The sequence below is a fragment of the Epinephelus lanceolatus genome, chromosome 9, assembly GCF_041903045.1.
Source record: "Epinephelus lanceolatus isolate andai-2023 chromosome 9, ASM4190304v1, whole genome shotgun sequence".
Taxonomy (NCBI): domain Eukaryota; kingdom Metazoa; phylum Chordata; class Actinopteri; order Perciformes; family Serranidae; genus Epinephelus; species Epinephelus lanceolatus.
Genome location: NC_135742.1, coordinates 8,852,311 through 8,867,258, shown reverse-complemented (window position 1 = coordinate 8,867,258; position 14,948 = coordinate 8,852,311). Strand labels below are relative to the sequence as shown.

General features: G+C 40.6%; 1 long non-coding RNA gene across 1 annotated transcript; it reads right to left on the bottom strand.

Moving 5' to 3' along the window:
- Positions 1 to 7,775: 7,775 nt before the first annotated feature.
- Positions 7,776 to 14,365, bottom strand: LOC117252126 (uncharacterized). The gene is made up of 5 exons (XR_004501297.2): positions 14,207 to 14,365; positions 11,957 to 12,091; positions 11,733 to 11,851; positions 9,758 to 9,960; positions 7,776 to 9,010 (listed from the first exon to the last, which is right to left on the bottom strand). It is a non-coding gene; the product is annotated as an uncharacterized LOC117252126 (long non-coding RNA).
- Positions 14,366 to 14,948: the final 583 nt, after the last annotated feature.

The following is a 14,948-nucleotide window of genomic DNA, read 5'->3' as shown; positions in this document are numbered from 1 at the left end:
CAAATAGTTTTTGTGTTGATGTAGCACAACATTCAGCAGAATTACATGATAAGGGGAAGTAATGGTACCTGACAATACACAGTCCTGCTTTGAAGCCTTGAGTTTGGCTTTTCTGCTGTCGCCATCTTGGTTTCTGGAGTCAGAAGTGACCATATTTGGCCAAGAAGGTGGAGCTGCAAAGGAGCAAGGGGTGGATCTGACTCACAGAGTGTAGCGTTGCCTTGCAGATTGCCTGTCATTTAGCAGCCCTCCCTTTAATAAATACACATAAGTTTAAGCCTTAATAAAATGTAAACTTTTGAGTTAAATTAAAAAAAAACATCCCCTTCCAGTTGTCAAGACCAAATGTGTTTTTGTACCAGGCTGTAAACATGTTTATTTCTGCTGTAAAGCTGGGCATTTTGACATGGAGGTCTACAGAGATTTACTTGCCTCTGGAACCAGCTTCAAGTGGACATTTGAGGAACTGCAGTTTTTGGCACTTCTGCGTTGGCTTCAGTTTTCAGCCCTGGAGGTTGCCACTTGGTTTGGCGACAATCTTGAAGCTGCAGCTTTTCCTGTTGACCAGTCAGATGAACTTAGAAGCAGGCCTTCTGTGGTGGTGTTGACAAAAGGGAGTAGTAGACATGGTTTGAGTGAAGCTAAAGTTAATTTTCTTTTATTGTCAGACTCGGCAAGCTGCAAGACATATCTAAACAAATTGTCACCTCAACTACGTTCTAATGTTCTGCCAACTGTAATTAGGCCTGACAACTGACAGCAGATTGTCAAACTGTCCCCTAATTATTGTAAAAGCCTTGAACGACCATCTTCAAGGTGAAGTCCCTGGACCAGCTGGTGGTATTCCCTGTGATTTCTCCTTTTTCTGAGGGTCTCATGTACCCAAACAGATCTCTGTTGCCCTGTGATAAACATACTATTTAGTAACAGCCTCTCACCCTCATTAAGAGCCAGAGCAAGTGCCCTCCGCCTGCCCATTTTTCATGCAGATTTTAAAGCCGCTACAAGGAACTTTTAATTGGATATGCAAAAGTCTCTCATTTCTGCTGATGTCTGTGCGTGACCTACAACAGCAAATGAGACCATCGGTGTGAAGATAAGCTATTTCTATATAGTGTATATCCATACCTTTAGGAAACTGTCTCCGGGTCCGCCGCAGCTCGCTTCCAGGACGAAGCGATTTACGGCACTCAGATGGCACACGTCATCTTACCTAGCTGCTTACATTTATAGTGACTCTTATAAATAGTCGCTATTCCTCCTCCTCGACCCGACGTCCGCGGGGAGTCAAAATAGCAGCAATCATCGGGTAAAAGTTCTGTGAAATCACTGGATTCACCAACAGTCAGCCATATCTCAGTCGCACAGAGAAAATCCAATCCTCGGGAAGTCAGGACATCCTTCAGGATAAACATTTTGTTCGCTAGCGATCTAGTATTTACCAGCCCAATCCTGGCAGGAACCGGCGGGTCCACAGCGTTAGCTGTCTGGGGAGCCACACACAGAGGCCGCAGGTTGCGCAGATTCACCCTGACGAGGAGAGCAGGGGCCGAGGGGCTGGAACACCTCATCCGGGCCTACGACAGGTACCAGCCAGGCGTCGACAGGGTCCAGCGAGTGCTGAGAAATAAAGAGGCGAGGCACCGCTCCATAGTCCAAGAAGCCGTGGAAGTGCTCGCCAAACAGGCCTTCAGCCTTACCAGCCGACCGCTGCGTTTACCCCGGCGGCAGTGGTGCTTACGTCGGAGAGGTGGAGCTGGGGCGCGGCAGAGGTGAGCTGGGATCCCTGATAGGAGCGGGGGCAAAGTTTTCCCGTCTTGTTGTTTCATTCATCCCCAAAACAAACACATGCGCGAGCCAGGTAAGCGTCTTTACAACAATATGAGATGCTAGAGCTCATGGAAAATGTAGGCTTCATTCCGGCAAAACACTACTGCTTTTGTCCACAGGGTCGCCAAAATCAATTCAAAATGAAAGTTCCTTGTAGGGGCTTTAAGAAACAGATCTGTGAGCTTGCCTCACAGCAAAACAGCAGTTAAGCTAAGGACAGGTGATTCAGTGGTGGCTTAGTAACAACAACAAAAAAAGATGCCGCAAGCTGAAAAAAGTGCTCTCACTTGTCAGGGCAAACTTCAAAAACAAAGGCAGAATGGTGTGCTTCACCTGCAAATCATGCTCTGCCTGAAAGCACCTAATCCTTTCTTTATCTGGGGGATCCACTCCAAAACCTTTTCTCCCATTTCTTCTGCCAAACTCTGGGCTGCCATTCGGTCGCTATGATCTTTTTCCTTTTAATTTTCATTTCAAACTCTTACCATACACAGTATCCAAAGAAAACATTTAAAACACCACATGCATGAAAAACAGTGCCAAACTGAAAGAGGCAACGAAAACAAAGCAAATGTAACATTAAATCACTAAAGACACCTGACACTCCTACTCTGGTATACTGAGAAATACAGGGAGCAATAGGCTTAATCAGCATTATGTGAATTCACTTGATAGGGGCTCAAATGTAACATGCAATCATTAATGTGTAAAAGTCCTGGACTCTAGCTTTAAGGTCTCAGCATACTTCAAATAAAGTGTGTCCGCATCCCAAACACCCTTTTCTGAAGGTGGAATTGGTGGAGGCTGCATTTGACAATGTTTGGGGAGTGATCGGGTGGTCCTAAAAAACAGGAATTTCCTCAGGAAACCAGTGTTTGAAACTGTGTGAACTTTGAGTGAACTCTGAGTCATTTTATGGGACGTCCTCACCATGTTTCTTTTCCTTCACCTACAAAAGGGCTGCTTTGAAACTGCGCCCACTTAAGGCAACAAAAAAGTTTATCACGGGTGCATGGGTACAATGGACAACCAAGAAAGGACGGCAGAGGAGATACCTGCACACCAATGCAACTCGGCTGGACAGCCACAAAAAGGGTTCACAGGCTGAGATCAATGCAAAAAAATGAACATTCATGCACAAGAAGAAGGGTGCTCAAAGAAAAAATAGCAAAAAGTGAATAAAAACAGCAGCAAACATTTCAGTCCTCGAATATCATCGGTGCTACTGATGATGCACAGCTTGTGAACCCTTTTTGTGGCTGTCCAGCCCAGTTGCATTGGTGTGCGGGTATCTCCTCTGCCGTCCTTTTCCTAAACCTAATCTCCATAACTTTACATTAACCACGTAACTTTATGTGAAGTGCTTATTGTCGTTTGTGGGGCACTAATAAAAACTACTCAATGTACCTAGAGAGATTCATGGTTCTAAAACAATGTTTCGTAATGACTTGCTGAGCCATTTAGCTCAAAGCACCTCTGACCCCAAGTATAGTTTTACAATGCCGCTAGCATGGCTGCAGATTCAGTATGCTCCTCACAGCCACACACACAAAAAGGTGAGGGTGAAAAGCAGTGGAATGTGTTTGCTTTGTAGCTTGGCTGGGCACGCCACTTGGAGACATGGTGAGCAGCACAGGCAAGAAAGAGCTCAGATTTGGTTTGGGCATCTGATCAGGATCCTTCTTGGACCACCTCTCTTTGCAGTTTTTCTGGGTACATCCAACTGGGAGAAGAGCCAGAGGCAACTGAATATGCTGAAGAAAGTGCATATTCTGTCTTTCCTAGTATTGCCTCAGGATTCACATGGTATATAAAGAGTCAGGCTCTGTGAAACGACATTGACACGAGTCAGCAAATAGCCTGACTTTTATAGTTAATTTATCTGTGCTGTGGAATCCAAAGTGCCATAACTCATTACTTCTCAGGTGGTCTGCGATTATACCATTCATCACGGCCCACTCACTCTCTGTTTTGTATTACTAATAAGATTTCTCAACTGTCTCATTTAGTGATTGTAGGTTTCCTGGTTTCCTTTGTTTGTGGCTGCAGATTCTGGTAAATGCAGCAAGTTTTGTTAAATCTTGACTGTGGGAGGACTTGGTTCTTGTTTCCAAATGAATTAGTCCATTTGTCTGGTTCCAAGAGAAAACAACAGTGGCCCACAGGAGGCTCCTCTCCAGTTAAGGCAGGAAAAGTAGTTGACCCACTGTGCTGGAAGGAATTTCAGTAAATTTTTCCACATCCTTTATTTTTTAAGTTGTGAAATACCCGCTCCACAAGTCTCAGTATGAACTGATGAGAGGTTATGAGATATCTTGGTTACATATAACATTGTTTTAACAGCATTTAAATGACTATATATTACTGTGAAGCAGATCCTAACAACAGAAGCATGCAACCTTGATGCCTAAACAAGAGCTAGAGCCATCTAATGGCTCTGTGAGGCTGCACTAAAACACATCAGAGCTTTCAGCTAAATGCTAACATCCACCTGTTGACACACTGATAAGCAGGTTTTTAGTAGTGTGTTTGCACCAAAGACTGTATAAAATGTTGGACATAGCTACTGTGACGCTGCCCGTTGGTTTGTGGACTGTTTTGAAGTTCAGCATTTCGGCTGTTGTCATCTGTTTTTTTTTTTTAGCCACAAGTGACACTATTCGCTCAAGAGGATGGAGCTGTGGAGAAGCGAGGGTCGATCTGACCTATAGACTGTAGCGACACCTCACAGACATGTCACTCAAGCGACCCTGCCCTTAAATATGCGTAACTTTAAGCCTTAACAAAACAACAATACTCAGGTAGGCTGTGGTGTTTAAACCATGCTCAGTTGGTACTAAGAAAATCTCCCCCACACCATTACACCACCAGCAGCAGCCTGAACCGTTGATACAAGGCAGGATGGATCCATGCTCTCATGTTGTTTACACCAAATTCTGACCCTACCATCTGAATGTGGCAGCAGAAATCCAGACTCATCAGACCAGGCAACGTTTCTCCAATCTTCTATTGTCCAGTTTTGGTGAGCCTGTGTGAATTGTAGCCTCAGTTTCCTGTTGTTAGCTGACAGGAGTGGCATCTGGTGTGGTCGTCTGCTGCTGTAGCCCATCTGCTTCAAGGTTGGACGTGTACGAACCAGTGGTTATTTGACTTCCTGTTGCCTTTCTATCATCTTGAACCAGTCTGGCCATTCTCCTCTGACCTCTGGCATCAACAAGATTGTGTGTGAAAATCCCAGTAGATCAGCAGTTTCTGAAATACTCAGACCAGCCTGTCTGGCACCAACAACCATGCCACGTTCAGAGTCACTTAAATCACCTTTCTTCCCCATTCTGATGCTCAGTTTGAACTTCAGCAGGTCGTCTTCACCATGCCTAGTGGCTGCCACATGATTGGCTAATTAGCTATTAACATTAACATGCAGCTGAACAGGTGTACCTGATAAAGTGGCCGGCCGAAAAGTGTACACCCCCATGGTAAAATGTCCAACTTTACAGCAGAAATAAACACATTTACAGCCTGGTACAAAAATGAGTTCGGTCTCTATAGCGAACATCAACATTCATGGCAGCTGTATGGGGGTGAATTTTTGTATAAATCACCCATTTACATTTTATTAAGGCTTAAAGTTAAGTATAACTAAGGGCGGCTGCTTTGAGTGACAGGGTGTGTGTAGATAGTGTCCCTGGCTTCTCAGTCAGATCAGCCCCTTGTTTCTCCACAACACCAATCTCTTGCCCAGGTATGGTCACTTCTGGTGTAAAAACACCAAGATGGTGAAGGCTGAAATGTCAAACCTGAGGTTTGAAAACAGGAGTCCACAAACTAATGAGTGACATCTCGGTAACTACATCCATTATTTTTACAGTCTACGATGTACATACTGTGTAGAACTAGTATGAATTTAGCACACAGCTGTTCACGAACTTAGGGTGATAATAATTTGCTAATAAGCTCTAAACACAAAGTACAGCTAAGGCTTGTGGAAATGTCATTAGTTTTGCAGGAAGTGTTGAACTGAAAGTTGGACATGATGATTTCTTTTTTTCTCTCTCTCTCTCTAATATTTGATTTGAATGTGACTCACTGTCTTAGCTCATTAAATGTTTAACAGCAGGATGACAGCTCTAACAAAAACATACCTAACCCACAACCTCCCACAAATAGGTTGCCAGTAGCATGTCTTTGAAGCAGGTAAGGCAAGTTGAAATCAGCGAAAGGTATTTGTGGTTTGTGATGTAAAATATGTGTGTAGGAAGAGAATGAGAGTGACTCTTCATCTAAAATTGCTTGAGTGCTGAAATGTAACTAACATTTTTAAGTAAGTACAAATTCAACATAATTACACTTTTGTTTGAGCATTTCCTTTTTAATGCAACCTCATACTTTTACTTCATACATTTGTCTTACAGCTTTTGTTACTAGTTATTTTTCAGATTACCATTTTTCATTCCCTACTCTTCCCTTCCCATTTTACATGTTTGTGATAAACTGAAGTGTTCCTTTATGTGTTGAGAAAACTCTCATTCTGTTCTTAAGCTAAATAAACTCATTAAAAAAAACCTCTTGGATCAGCTGTTGCAAAGGTGAAGACTGGTTAAAACCAGTAAAAGAAGCAAGAATAGATCTATATACTTAGATTAATATTAAAAGTGCACTGCATGTATATTCATGCTGACATCAGCAAATTGAAATTTGTGTGTAATGGATGAAATTTAGAGATTGTTCACTGCTTTTAATATCTCGGGGTCATCGTGAATTATAATGGTTCTTTTAAGACCGCCATCAAGGAGCTGCATAAGCAAGCTTCTTGTGCAAATGTTGGCCATTTTCTGATGATGATCCAGGTGGGTTTTGCAGGTTAGGCAGATACTGAATGAATGTGGCTCGTCTTACCTCTGGCTCACACAAACATCAACTGGTTAAAACTAGCTCTCGAACAGAGGTTTAAAGATCAGTTGGGGATCATGTGATAAATATATGTCAAAATTAAACAAGAGTTTAAACTGGACAAGTATCCATTGCATGAAAGCTAAAAGTACAGAAAGGTTATTTGTAACTTTAGAGTTCCTAAAGACACTGGACGATATAAAGGGCTGGACAGAAACCAGAGGATCTGTAACCTCTATGATGATAACTGTGTGGGAGATGAGTATCACATTTTGTTTGAATGTCAGAGTGTAAGTTTAAAGACTTACAGAGAGATATATTTGCCAAAGTATTATTTAAATTGTCCATCTATGTTTAAATCAACTTTGTTATTACAATCAGATGACCCAAAATTAATTTGTAAATTTGTGCATTTTTGAAGAATGGCCTTCCTTTGTTTAAGTAACATTGGTTGTTCTTTTAGCACGCCGTGTGCCATCTTGTTATTGAATGTCATGTTCGTACTCTATACCGTGTGATATGGTCATGAGTTAAATAAATGAAATTAAGTGTTTTTCTGACTACATGACAAGTTGATTTTTTAGATGCATTGTTTTTCACAGGATGGCCACACCTCAAACTAAACTAATTTTAAGCAAACTGTTCTCATAGAATATGATGCACTGCTGTAAATTAAACTACCCAACAGTATATAAGAGTTAAAATGAGCACAACCCTCAACATCTACAGCAGTAAAATGCAATCTACACATGAATGTATTTGTAAAATTAATCCAAACACATCAGACATTATAGTTAAACACTGACATTGAAAATTATACTGCATATGGAGTACTTTCTCTTTTCATAAATTAAGTATATTTAACTGATACGTATTTTACTTGAGTAAAGGTTTGAATGCAGGACTTTTACTTGTGGTGGATTATTTTCACATCATGGTATTTGCACTTTTACTTTAAAAAAGGATGTAAGCACATCTTCCACCACTGCGCTACTCAATAACCACTTCTCCAAACTTTCGCACATGACTACTCTTTCCAAGACACCAGGACACCATTCAAGATATACAAGTGTTTATTAAAAGATGTGGTTACATTTACACTTACAGTTAGTATGGTATAAAATACAATTACCCCCCCCCAAAATATATATGCATTTAAATATACATATAAAGCTTTTCTTTTCCAACACCAGCAAGATAAGACATTGAAAGGCGTGCAGCAACCATTGATGTGCATTAAATATTATTTGTCATGAGTTAAGATGGATTTAGCCATTGCAGGTGTTAGGTAAACTGCGTGATTGTAACTGGTGAAAAATGAATGATATTCACTGGCCCGCAGGCCGATGGTGGCCATCAGAGAAATTTACTGCAGCCCCCGAACATGACATGAAATGCATGCAGTATATTTTAATCATCTGGGAGACATTCAATATGTTCACATTTAATAGCTTACATTTAATACACTGCTAGGAGACTGCATCAAACTGTGCCCCCCTAACAACTGTCTATCAGGTTAGAAATGACAGCTTATAGAAAGCTCCTGGTTGTATGGCCACTGGTGGTTTTTACTTTCTGTCATCAATGACAGTGCTGTTAGCTAAAGTTAGCGATTTTGGTGGACAACTCGCAACTGCACTTTTCCTGATACTGGCTCCCTAAATTAGCTCTAAGTCCTTAAAACTTTGAAAACCTACTGGATCATGAATATTGCTGCATCAAAGAACCCCGACAAATCTGTTTCAGTAGAGATATGTCAAATGCCATCATATCAAAAGCATTTGAGGAACATTTTCACATTAAAGGGAAACACTACTAATTGTTCACATAAAGATGAGTTTACTCGTCGTGCGGAGAACTACTCAGGTATCGTCCGGGAGCTTCAAACTTTTAACAGAAAGTTACAAACTGGGGCGTCATGTTTGAAACACAAGTTTAACAATATTTACCAGCTGGAAAGGCTTAAGAAATGAAATCAGATTTGGGATCAAGTTTGGGATCCAGTGTTTTTTGAGCTTGACCCATACTGGGAATTAAAAATAATGAGATCTCGACCACTGCTGCCCCAATGTTGACCATTTCTTTTTAATCTCTCTCTTCCAGGTCCCCCGGCTTAATGGAAGTACAGAACTAAACTGCAAGAGCACCCCTTTAATAAAGTTAATGAAAAGACACTTAGCCACCTATGAACGGCACATTAGCTAAAGAATTGCACTGTCTGCTTGGTCCAGAGGAAGGTATCTGTCCCAGCATGGAATGTAGAAGATGAAGCTGAGCTGATGATGGATGCCTGTGGTAACCAAGAACACAGAGAAGGATGGTGAGGGCCGGTTTTATGAATAAACAGAGGCATGATAGTGAATCAGAAATTCAGAGTGAATGCATGGAGCTAAGAGCAGGAGGAGACTGGTCTGGCTCACTACTGGAGTAATTTCAAAAAATGTTGTTGCAATTAGTTACTTTGACACAAAAACATGTCAAGTCAACAAGTCAAAAAATACTCTTTAAATCTGGATTCTTTTATATCTAATGTGCAGAAAGCCACAAAGCAACACTTCAGCATTGTAGGAAATGCTGTGTTTTTCCCCTCTGTGTTAAAGGACGTTCAAATAAATACCAACTGTATCTATATAGAGTGTCATGCATTCAAACAAAGGGAAAATGTTTAAACACTGCTGCAAGGACAAAGACTGTGTGTAATAAATCCGTCAGAAGTTGTAACCTGTGTTATTTGTACATATACTAATATAGTGTTTTTCTTAGTGTATGTCTTAATCCTCTGTGTTAACTTAGACAGGTATATCAGTTATTATAATTTACTTCTTGCTCTCAGTTTATTGGTATTCCCATGTCTTCAAAAAAACTTAAAATGTTAATTATGAAAAATAAATCAGGAAGCTCTGACAGACTGCCAGAAGCAAAGAGAAGCAACACGTTCTGGAGACACATGTTCAGAACTTGTAAAAGTAGATGAAATATAGAACAGAAGAAATAAGTACAACACAAAATAACTTTGGATAGAATAATGAAAACATACCTCTAGGCTTTGCTATAACATGTGAACAGACCATACACGTTCATTTCACTGTGGCAGACAATTAATGTTTTCCCATTAGCATCTAATGAGAGGTATTTGCTGGAATCTCCCACAGATCGCAGGCCGAATTTATCGCCGACGTTCTGTTGAACCTTCTCAAACCAGTGCTCATCACGTGAAGGACACACGGATGGGGTGATTTGCTGTGAACACACAAAACACAATGTATATAAATGTTTACATACAGTACAGGCCAAAAGTTTGGACACACCTTCTCATTCAATGTGTTTTCTTTATTTTCATGACTATTTACATTGTAGATTCTCACTGAAGGCATCAAAACTATGAATGAACACATGTGGAGTTATGTACTTAACAAAAAAAGGTGAAATAACTGAAAACATGTTTTATATTCTAGTTTCTTCAAAATAGCCACCCTTTGCTCTGATTACTGCTTTGCACACTCTTGGCATTCTCTCCATGAGCTTCAAGAGGTAGTCACCTGAAATGGTTTCCACTTCACAGGTGTGCCTTATCAGGGTTAATTAGTGGAATTTCTTGCTTTATCAATGGGGTTGGGACCATCAGTTGTGTTGTGCAGAAGTCAGGTTAATACACAGCCGACAGCCCTATTGGACAACTGTTAAAATTCATATTATGGCAAGAACCAATCAGCTAACTAAAGAAAAACGAGTGACCATCATTACTTTAAGAAATGAAGGTCAGTCAGTCCGGAAAATTGCAAAAACTTTAAATGTGTCCCCAAGTGGAGTCGCAAAAACCATCAAGCGCTACAACGAAACTGGCACACATGAGGACCGACCCAGGAAAGGAAGACCAAGAGTCACCTCTGCTTCTGAGGATAAGTTCATCCGAGTCACCAGCCTCAGAAATGGCAAGTTAACAGCAGCTCAGATCAGAGACCAGATGAATGCCACACAGAGTTCTAGCAGCAGACCCATCTCTAGAACAACTGTTAAGAGGAGACTGCGCCAATCAGGCCTTCATGGTCAAATAGCTGCTAGGAAACCACTGCTAAGGAGAGGCAACAAGCAGAAGAGATTTGTTTGGGCCAAGAAACACAAGGAATGGACATTAGACCAGTGGAAATCTGTGCTTTGGTCTGATGAGTCCAAATTTGAGATCTTTGGTTCCAACCACCGTGTCTTTGTGAGACGCAGAAAAGGTGAACGGATGGATTCCACATGCCTGGTTCCCACTGTGAAGCATGGAGGAGGAGGTGTGATGGTGTGGGGGTGATTTGCTGGTGACACTGTTGGGGATTTATTCAAAATTGAAGGCACACTGAACCAGCATGGCTACCACAGCATCCTGCAGCGACATGCCATCCCATCCGGTTTGCGTTTAGTTGGACGATCATTTATTTTTCAACAGGACAATGACCCCAAACACACCTCCAGGCTGTGTAAGGGCTATTTGACCAAGAAGGAGAGTGATGGAGTGCTGCGGCAGATGACCTGGCCTCCACAGTCACCGGACCTGAACCCAATCCAGATGGTTTGGGGTGAGCTGGACCGCAGAGTGAAGGCAAAGGGGCCAACAAGTGCTAAACACCTCTGGGAACTCCTTCAAGACTGTTGGAAAACCATTTCAGGTGACTACCTCTTGAAGCTCATGGAGAGAATGCCAAGAGTGTGCAAAGCAGTAATCAGAGCAAAGGGTGGCTATTTTGAAGAAACTAGAATATAAAACATGTTTTCAGTTATTTCACCTTTTTTTGTTAAGTACATAACTCCACATGTGTTCATTCATAGTTTTGATGCCTTCAGTGAGAATCTACAATGTAAATAGTCATGAAAATAAAGAAAACTCCTTGAATGAGAAGGTGTGTCCAAACTTTTGGCCTGTACTGTATACCATGGATTTCACCAGCACCTTCAAGGTCATTATTTATCTGGACATTGTTTATACAAAAAAATATACATATAGTATATAGTCAAAGGTTTATGTTTACCTCAAGGTTCATTCCCGTCTTCCCCACTTTTAGGAGATAGCAACCACCTTTATGGTGGAAACAGAAAGCCATCTGGTTCTTGTTGTCTATTTGCCGGGTGTATATGTTGACTAAAAGTTCTGAGGACAGAAGCAAGACAACATATTTTGTGTCTGAGTCAATATATTTGCCATAAGAATAAATAACTATTCAAAATAGTGAGGCATACCAGAAAATAGTTATACCTGTTTGACTATCACAAGCACACAGCTTCACTCCATCCGTAAATTGCCGGACCGTCACGTATTTCCCAACTTTAACCTTCAGAACAGAGAGCTTGGCCATACTGTGGATCGTCATGCTGTCTTTTCAGTGGTGTTCTGACATGAAGGGAAGGATAGAAAAACCTTTAATAAGTCAGAGACACAATCTGCAGTGCTTAAGAAAGTTTTCCTAGACAACATTGCACTGAAGTGTCCCATTTAATTACTGGGGAAAACTGTCTTTACACTTTGTATTCTGAGCTGTCTCAGTCTCGTTACCTTTCAGCTATGTAACTTACTAAGGTATGGTCCCTCTGGATCAGTGACTGTCAACCTGCTTGCAGCTGAGTGGAGAAGAGTTTAAGATCAAGTGGCTCAGTGAAGTTTTGGTATTCTTTTTGGCATAAATATGTGGCTCTCTTTCCACCAACTCAGTCTGACTCTCATTGACTGGGTTAAGATTACTAAGAGTTTGCTTGCCAGTAAAACCAGTTTGTAGGGTTGTAAATTCCTGCTCCTTCAGTTGATTGAATTACCTGCAGTAATCACTGTGCACTCGATTTGTCGAATCTACTGTCTGCCTGGTCTGCACTTATAACTGAATTGGATTCGATTGCTTCTATACAGCGCTCTGTGTATTTCTGCACACCAGACTGGTAAACTAATCCACACAGATTCAAATGTTAGGCACAGATATGTCATAAAATTCACCTCCGTACAGATAATCTTCCTTGGCAACATACTCAGGATTCTACTGGACTTTTGACTCCTTGTCAGTATGATGTAATCCATCACAACTATACTTGTGTTTTATTGTATCCACTATAAAATAATGGATTTTTGCCAGTGTATCCAGGTTTACATGAGTAAAAAAAATCCAACCATTCATAAACACAACTGTTCAAGAGTCAAAGCTAAATACAGTGGTGCGACTTAACAAAGTACATTTGCTTCATATTTTATACTCCACTACACACAAGAGGCAAACATGAGCCTTTTTACTCCACTACATTTAGAAGACAGCGAAAACACATTATTAGAGATTAAGATGCATACCATGTAGACACAATATTTCTGGTTCAATTCCAGTCGGGGACCTCTATTGCATGTAAAGGCAGCAACTAATGATAATCTTTGATTGTCACTAGTAAAACATTTAAACAACTCATGTTGTACAATAAAATGTCATAAAACTATGAAAAATGTCCATTACAATGTCCCAAAACCTCTGACAAAGTCTTTAAATGTCTTGTTTTGTTCCAACCAACAGTTCAGAGCATGAAGATATTCGATTTTCAAATCTTCATCAAATCTTCACATTTGTGAGGATGAAAGCACAGAATATTTGCTTAAAAAAACTTTTAATTGATTTTCAAGATAGTTGCTATTTAATTTTACGACACTCAACTAAATGTATCAGCTACAGTTGCATGATGTCGTCCGCTCCTGGACTTGTGTTTATATGTATTTAAAAAACCAAAAACGACTCAAATGTTTTTTAATCACCAAAAGTCCAAACTGCAAATGTCTGTCAGATTAATTGAAGACAGGGATTAATTGACACATCATTTGTTAATGGGTAGAGCAGTTTTCACAGTGCATCATATTTCAAAAAAATGATTCATGTGTTTTGTATGTAAAATCTTAATTGGTAAAGTAAATGTAAAGGAAATACTCAAGTCCAAGTATGTCAAAATTGTACTTTGTAACATTATACTGCAATAATATAATAACCAACATTAATTTCTTGCTTTATGATTACTTTAAGTACATTTTACTCTTACTCTGTACTTTAACTTAAATAATATTTCGAATGAAGGACTTGTACTTTTAGCTCACAGTCTTAGGTAACATGTCGAGGAGAGTCTCTTGCTGCAGTGCCACGCAGTTTGGATCAAATCCCCGTGTCATTATTACTGGCAAGATTACATTTCTGGCAGCAGCCTCGTGGTGCAAGCAGATTAGGCCCGCCGAGACGCGCAGGAAAACAGTTTAAAGTAAAAGTTAGATGCTCTCTATTCGCATTAACAAAGTAGATTCCTTACTTAAACTTATTGCAGACTGGAACTACTACCGACTATTATCACGCTGCAAAATTAAGTGTGAAGATGCACGCAGTTCGGTAACTTTATTAAAGTGCTGCCATAACACCACACAGTGTCAAAGCCTAGGTATTACACAGGAGAGGAATGCAAAGTGTGCATTTCTGGAAAGAATTCAACAGTCACTTACCTTCAGTGATAAAGTCTTGTGAAGCTGTAAACGCCTGAGCGCCGGAGGCTGACAGAGAAGGCAGTAGGGTGCAGCAGTGCAGTTTGCTCTCCACGCTGCACGAGAACTCTTTAAATAGCTGGACATGCTGACGACAAGCGCTCGCTACGTAATGTGAACCACAGCCAGCAGGACGCGACGATGGGATGGACCAGTAACTGAATTGTTCAAACGCCTAAAAATCTGTTACGAATCAAAACACTTTTATAATTTAGACATGAGATATGGGTGTAGGGAGATCCACATACTGAGTCATCTTTGACAGTAAGATGCAGCAAGGGAAAAATAAGCTGTCTATTTAAGAATAGGTCATATTTTTTAATTTCCCTTATGCTGTATTTTATTTTCACTGTATGCCAATTATTTTTCTGGGTCAACACACCTCGTTACCTCTCCTTATTGTAGCTTTAATCTAATCTTATATACACCATATAAAAGGATAAGGAGTCTGCAGTTTGCTCCAGATATTCAACAGACAGAGCCGGACTGACACACAAGGGGGCCATGGGGCAAAAAAAATGACCTGTTGGCCCTCATCGATCCCCCCTTTCTCCTAGCACTGTGGATTTTCAGTCATTATTTTTTTGGCCCTGTCACTCAGAAATAACATTTATATTCTGCTGATTTGTTTTGCCCACTCTAGGGCTGAACATTGAAGCCAACTTGACAACAGCCATTTAAGGTTACGATATCTATTGCACGT